Here is a 6,588-nt window from a genome sequence, read left to right on the forward strand (position 1 = left end):
CTCATATGTGGAATAGCAACTGGACTGTGGTCCTTTTTTTTTGCTTTGTGAGGCCTGTCAAATAACACACCTCACATAATCTAATATATTATAATACATATCATGATTGACTGCAGACCTTGGCCAAATAAAGAATGTAATAGGAATGGCAGGCAACTTGCGGGTGAATACTGTTCAGGTTCTCTGTCTCTCACTGTCACACACACTAACACACTGCTATGTAAAGGGTTGAAGTGGTGAAAAGAATTAGTGCAAAAAAACAGGATTTCAGTGTAATAACTATACATATTTTCTGTATGCAGGCACACATAATATAGTTAAACAACTCACTCTTTCTCAGCTCGTACACTGTACATACTGCTATACAAATACATCCTTTGAAAGAACTGGAGTTCATGGCCTAATTCTTCATGATGGCATCCTTGTGTTTGATGTGTTTGGTTTTATAAGACAGAACCGAGACAAAAAGAAAAAGCTTTTAATGGACAAGTCCGTTCACAGGTACAGTGAGGATTTGACAGCCGCACATCTCTCCTCCTCCTCTTCTTCCTTTTTTCATTTGCAGTACAGAGTAGTGCCGGTATTTTATGGAGGGGTTCAACACACAGGTAAGAGAAATATTACAGTAATTGTTACAGAATTATTATTTTCAGACTTCTAGTAAATGTGCTTACAGATGTCACTTAACTGTATATTTGCTGGAGAAACAGTGTGTTGTAGGCTTGCTACTGGACTGTTGAAGATTAAATATTGATGCCCAGTATCAATAATATGTTAGACCTGGGAATTCCAGAGACGCACTGTCTGTCTAATTACACTGGGGAACAATTTGAAAAAAATGTTCTGTTGAGTTAGATTTTTATGCTGATTAAAACTAAAATTGGCACGCTGATTCCAAAATTGCAGTCAGTTTTTTTTCTAGCACGTCAAGTTTTTTCTCCACAGCTTACCCTCCAGATAAGCAAAATTCCACTGATTAGCTGTGGTAAGACTTGCCAGCTGATTGCGATTGGACTCATCAACAGCTACGTGGCAACTTGTTTGTGCAGTCACAATTGAGACAGTGCGGTGAGAGGTGTGTGCAGCTCCCAATAGGTCAGTACTATCAATATCCGCAAACAGAAAGCTAGCATAGTAGGAATTAAGAGGATTTGTGCTGGTTTTTCTCTTAACCTTGTAACCATGGGCATACTGTTGTAAGTTCTATTTCATTTTATGCTGTTTTTTTAGTTTTCAAAGCTTGTAACTATTCCATCTTAGTGTTTTATTTACATAGGTATATATTTCCTTTGTCCCAGATCATGTCTGCACACAATTATAATTACAGTAGCCATATCCTTTGTTAAAACATAACAGTGTTAAATAAACATTGCAGCCATGCCTGTTTCTTTCATATTTCATTGTATGTCAATATTTGTAAATTTTTATAAAACAAGCACATATCTGTTAAGTACAGTATTTTTCATATGTTTTAAGAAAACGGGGATTCTCTATCACGTCAAATTTTTGACGTGATAGAGAAATCTATCACAGCTATAAATCTATAACATGATAGAGAGATCAGTTTTGGATTCCGCACCCAAAAATTTGTTAAAAACAGCTGTCAGACCTAACTCAACAAAAATTGTGTTCCCCAGTGTTATTTGACATTCACGTGTGTGTATGTATATAAAAACTCATCTCTGTAAACTTTTATGTTTCCATGGTATTGTGTGTGTGTGTGTGTGTGTGAATGTGAGTGTGTGTAACAGACACACACACATCAACAGATACAGGCAGATTGTGTTTTAGATGGTTACATCCTAGCTCATTTTCATACTGTATGAAAATCAACCAGCAGAGGGGTTACGTCTCTGTTACGACTTTCTTTATTTAGTCAAAGTCATGTAAATGAAGTGCAGACTTCATCACTAAACACAGACATAGTGCTCACGGTATGTCAAGTAAATTTCCAGCTGCATTAATATTGATGATGACACTGAATTACATTACTAGTAATGCAAATTGCATTGAAAATTGAGTTGTATTAAGCTAAATTGGATCAAACTACAACTATTTAATTTATTTTACATTTGATACAATGATAAATGTAACATCTAATAAATATTTGATTGAAAGTCTGTAATGTAAAGCAATTATGAAACAACAATGAATATGTTGTCAAAACTTATTTCTAACCTTTCATATCATAATTTAACCTTTCAAATCATACAGTATAATTTATCTGGTACTAATTGTTGAACATATGAGTGAAACCCCAGATGACTAACTGATCTCAGCCACACCTGTGTCCTGTCAGATGTTCTTACACTCGATGGTCAGTACAGAAACCAAATGAATGGGCTGTATCAGAGAGTGGCTCCACAAACAGGTGCATACACTACTGGCTTCTAGTTTAAAAACTGGTGACCCTGTCCAAAATCACAGATACAGCATCACTAAAAGTCTTTTTTCCATATCATGGAATCTGATGGATCAGAAAGTCCAGCATGAAACACATCAGGAAAGCAGCAGAGTCTGACCTTTGGAGACAGTGTCGCCGCACTGTGACCCTGAACTCTTGGAGCCACACACATCTAAAAGCTCAGGAACAGGACAGAGTGGCGTAGACCTACAGATTCCTCTGTCCTGGAAGAGCAGTGGTTCCCAACCTTTGTGAGCCCCTAAAAATAAAGCAATGTCTACTTGTGTCCCATTGCCACTAGCTGCATACTGTATGTTTATGGGTTACTACAAGCTTAAGTGGAGATTGATTATGACCTGATTTATGTTGAGACATTTCAGAGGCCTGGAGACATAAAAATGATCCTATATGAGACTACAATTTCTTTTAGGGTTGCGGGTCCCAGTCCCAGTTCTCAGGTTGGAGGCCCCTGTGGTAGAGCATGTGTTTATTGTAATTCACTGGCATCTTTAATTGGTGCGAAGTACATTCTGGGAAAATAGATTAGATCTTGTTTATTGGAACGCTTGTGATGTTTTATCAGTTAAATTTCCACATCTAAACTGGTAATCCTATTAGTGCACACGGTGTGCAAAGATAATGCGTGCAAATGCAAAAAAGAGAACTCTTAGTCATCAAGCGGAGCAGCGGGATTTGTTAGTATTACTGGAAGGGAAATACTTGCTTCTTCATTGAAAAAAGTGATATTGTTGCGTAAGGGGTCGAAAGGAGTCAGTGACGCTGTGCTGAGCAAGGCAGAAACTCATGACTAACAGTAACACAAAGGCAAATTAATATACGCATATGCACACGCACGAAGGCTACATGTGTTTGAAAAGACTACGGAAGCAAAAAAACAAGAAGGAAATTGAAAAGGATATCATTGTGTTTTAAACACTCAGTGCCTCTGCCTCCCCGTCTCCTTTTGTTTTTCCTTTTTTCTCTCCATCAATGATCCAGAGAAAGTGTCTGTTGTCTCCCTCTGTTCTCTTCCTCACACTGATAATGAGTAACTGTTCAGTGTCAACAAGAGCTCCTCAGACCTCCACTCAGTGAGCGAATGAGTGTGTGTGTGTGTGTGTGTGTGTGTGTGTGTGTGCATGAGGTTAGGGAGTGTGGCAAAGGGCTCTGACTGCACTATAGCAATAATATTCACAGCCCATGGAAACACTTAATCTAAACCAACAGTCTATTAGCCTGCTATGATTTGTGTTTACACCCGTGCTAATCCTCTGTAATAATCCCTGACAAGGATAAAGCACAAGGCAAAAATGAAGAAACTGATGTTTAAATAAAAACTGATTTGACTCTACATGTCTGGGTTCATTGTGTGCTGGGTACCTCTGTCGACCAGCAGAGAGCAGTGTGGAGTTGTGAAAGTTTGAACTAACATATTGTGCCATTATTATTAGTCTGTCTTGTTCTAATTGTTCTTATATGGTTCCAGTGGTGAAAAGTAGTTAAGCACATTTACTTTAACATACTCTTGCTTTCACTTGAGATTTTCCCATTTTCCATACTTCTACTTTTCTATATATTGTACTTTTTACTCTATGTTTCTTTAACAGCTTCTTCTAACAGCAACTTCTAGTTTCTTTTCAGATTTTTCAGACAAAATATGATCGGCTTCTAAAATATTGTGCTTTTCATTTTTTATTTTTAATGTGAATCACACAATAAAACAATATATTAAGTATTTAGCTTTAGCTCCTCAAGCATGAAAGTGCTGCTGTAATACTGTGACACTGACAGAAGTTGCTTATACTTTTGTGCTTTGAATCAAGCTGGAATCTGAATTCCTCTTGTTTTTCCTCTCATGAACCACCATGTATTTACCTAAGATTTCTGCTCCTGTTGTACATGATTTGCTATTGTGTTCAACAGAGATGTCTCCTCTTGTGTGCCAGTGTTTGGGATTGTGTGAGGGAGAAAATGAGAGCAAGAGAGAGAGATTTAGTTTGTACTGACCCGGGCTGAGGGGATCTTGAGTGTGTAGTGTGTGTGTGTGTGTGTGTTGTCAGAGTTTTAGAGAGCTTTGCCTCCCCAGCTGTGTAAACTTGTGCTGGCCACACTGCGACTGTGTCAGCACCCTCATACGGAGGCAGAGGAGAAAAGCAAGAAAAGTTCAGGAACAAGGAGAACAAGTTACACTGAGGGGTGAAATATATGCGATATGAACACATTACTGCAGTACTTGTACACTTACACTGGCTGCCTGTTACATTACAAATGAATTGATTTCAAAATGTTATACCTTTAAAACTTTAAATGAAATTCAGATTATATTAAGGATTTATTAATCCCATATGTGCCTGGGTGTTTGCTTAGCTCAGTGTATAAAGCTCTGCCGGTCATTCCTAGGTCTCAGCTAGTGACCAAGGGTGACCAGACCTTTGCTGTTAGGGCCCCAAGCTCTGGAACAGTCTACCTATTGAGATCAGGCAGGAAGCATCTATAGTGTCTTTTAAAACTCTTCTTAAATCACTTTTGTTATCGGAAAGCTTTTATGAACGTTTGATACATTGTGTTTCATTTTCCCACTATGTGGACAATTTATATTTTGATATAACTTACCTCTGTCTTATGATGTGATTTCTTGTTTTTAATTGTGTCTTTGTAAAAGTGAATAAATAAATACTATTTTTTTGCTATTATTTATTATTATATGTGTATATGTAAGTGGAGCTGATGGGAGATAAAAAATAGTGATCGAGAAAGTGAAGAATTTTGAAAACTTGATGTAGATCCTTCATCTTTATCACTGTGAAAGCTCCTTTGGCAACATGTTAGTTAAGCGATTCGAGTTGCTTTAGAAAAGAAGCGCAGTGCCCAACAACAGGGAGAGGAAATAGAGGAGGAAGGCAGTGAGCGGAGGCCAGTTCAGTGGAAGTCCACCCAGACAACAGAGACAAGGCAGCGTGTTTACTCACTCTTCCTGGCTATCAAGCTCTCATTCATTCCTATCAGTCACGCAGGCACTCAAAGTTACTGAGAGTCATGGTCAAATGCCTTTTTTTTTAATTCCCTCTTCAGACACTTCAGTGGAGCTTGATTTATCTGGTCTGATTAGAAAGGCATTTTAATGTTGTTGTTGGTTTTTTTTTTATCTGTGAGCCCCAACCATGAGTCAGTGCTAAATATAAACATACTTTAGGTGGAGTCTCAGTGAAATGTTGTGTGTTAAGGATTTGAAGGAATTTGGTCACGCTGAGTCACAGTGAAGGTCTGAGTCACAACTTAGTGCAAGTGTTGGGGGAATGGCTATTTTCATTTTATGCTACTTTATACTTCTACTGTTCTACATTTATCTGACAGCTGTAGTTACTGGTTACTTTTCAAATTGAGATTGTAAATTGAAAAATATGATAATCTCATAAAATCAATACAAAAAAAGCAGTATCTAATTGGGGCGTCATGTTTCAAATGAGATGCAGTTCCACTAAAGAGACCTTTCCAGGCTAAACTACTGTAGATAACTGGGTATAAAGTAGTTAGAACTAGCTCCTCTTCCACCAGCTACAACAGTAATGCCACTTATGTACTAATGTATCTATATTAACAATGTGATCATGTAATATGATTATTTATCAGTCACTTTAATACTTTAAGTCCATTGTGCAGTAAATTGTTATGTATTTTTATTTTATGTGCAATTTGAATACAGGCCTTTATTTGTGGACCAGTTGTATTGGTCGTTTTACAGAAGTAAAGGTTTTGAGTTTGAGTAAAGGTTTTCCACTATACCACTGCTGTGTTTTCTCTTTAGTACTGAGCTGTCAGTCATTGAAAGAGGACTCCACTTGTGTGTTTGCAAGTGTGTGTGTGTGTGTGTGTGTGTGTGTGTGTGTGTGTGTTGATCCACGTCCCTCTGCTACAGAACAACTTCACCGGATGCTTGTCTGGCATCAGTGTTTTTCTAATGGCTGTTTATTCACCTGAGAAAACAGGATGTAAAGTCTGACTTCATGCTGCAGCTTCTAACTGTAGGAGACAACTTTCTTCACTTGTTGTACAATATTAACTGCTGAATCTATTTCTACAGTGTGTCCATGAGTGTGTGTGTGTGTGTGTGTGTGTGTGTGTGTGTGTGTGTGTGTGTGTGTGTGTGTGTGTGTGTGTGTGTCAGAGCGCTGCCTGGTCCCAGA

At 38.0% G+C, this 6,588-nt stretch overlaps 1 protein-coding gene across 1 annotated transcript in view; it reads left to right on the forward strand.

Moving 5' to 3' along the window:
* The window catches only part of LOC139626998 (uncharacterized protein C1orf21 homolog), a 246,058-nt gene that overhangs the window by 61,195 nt on the left and 178,275 nt on the right, over nt 1-6,588 (forward strand). The window lies entirely within an intron of this gene.

The sequence above is a fragment of the Trachinotus anak genome, unplaced genomic scaffold (genome assembly GCF_046630095.1).
Source record: "Trachinotus anak isolate AG129_WGS33_773 ecotype Australia unplaced genomic scaffold, CSIRO_AGI_Tana_v1 ptg000010l, whole genome shotgun sequence".
NCBI lineage: Eukaryota > Metazoa > Chordata > Actinopteri > Carangiformes > Carangidae > Trachinotus > Trachinotus anak.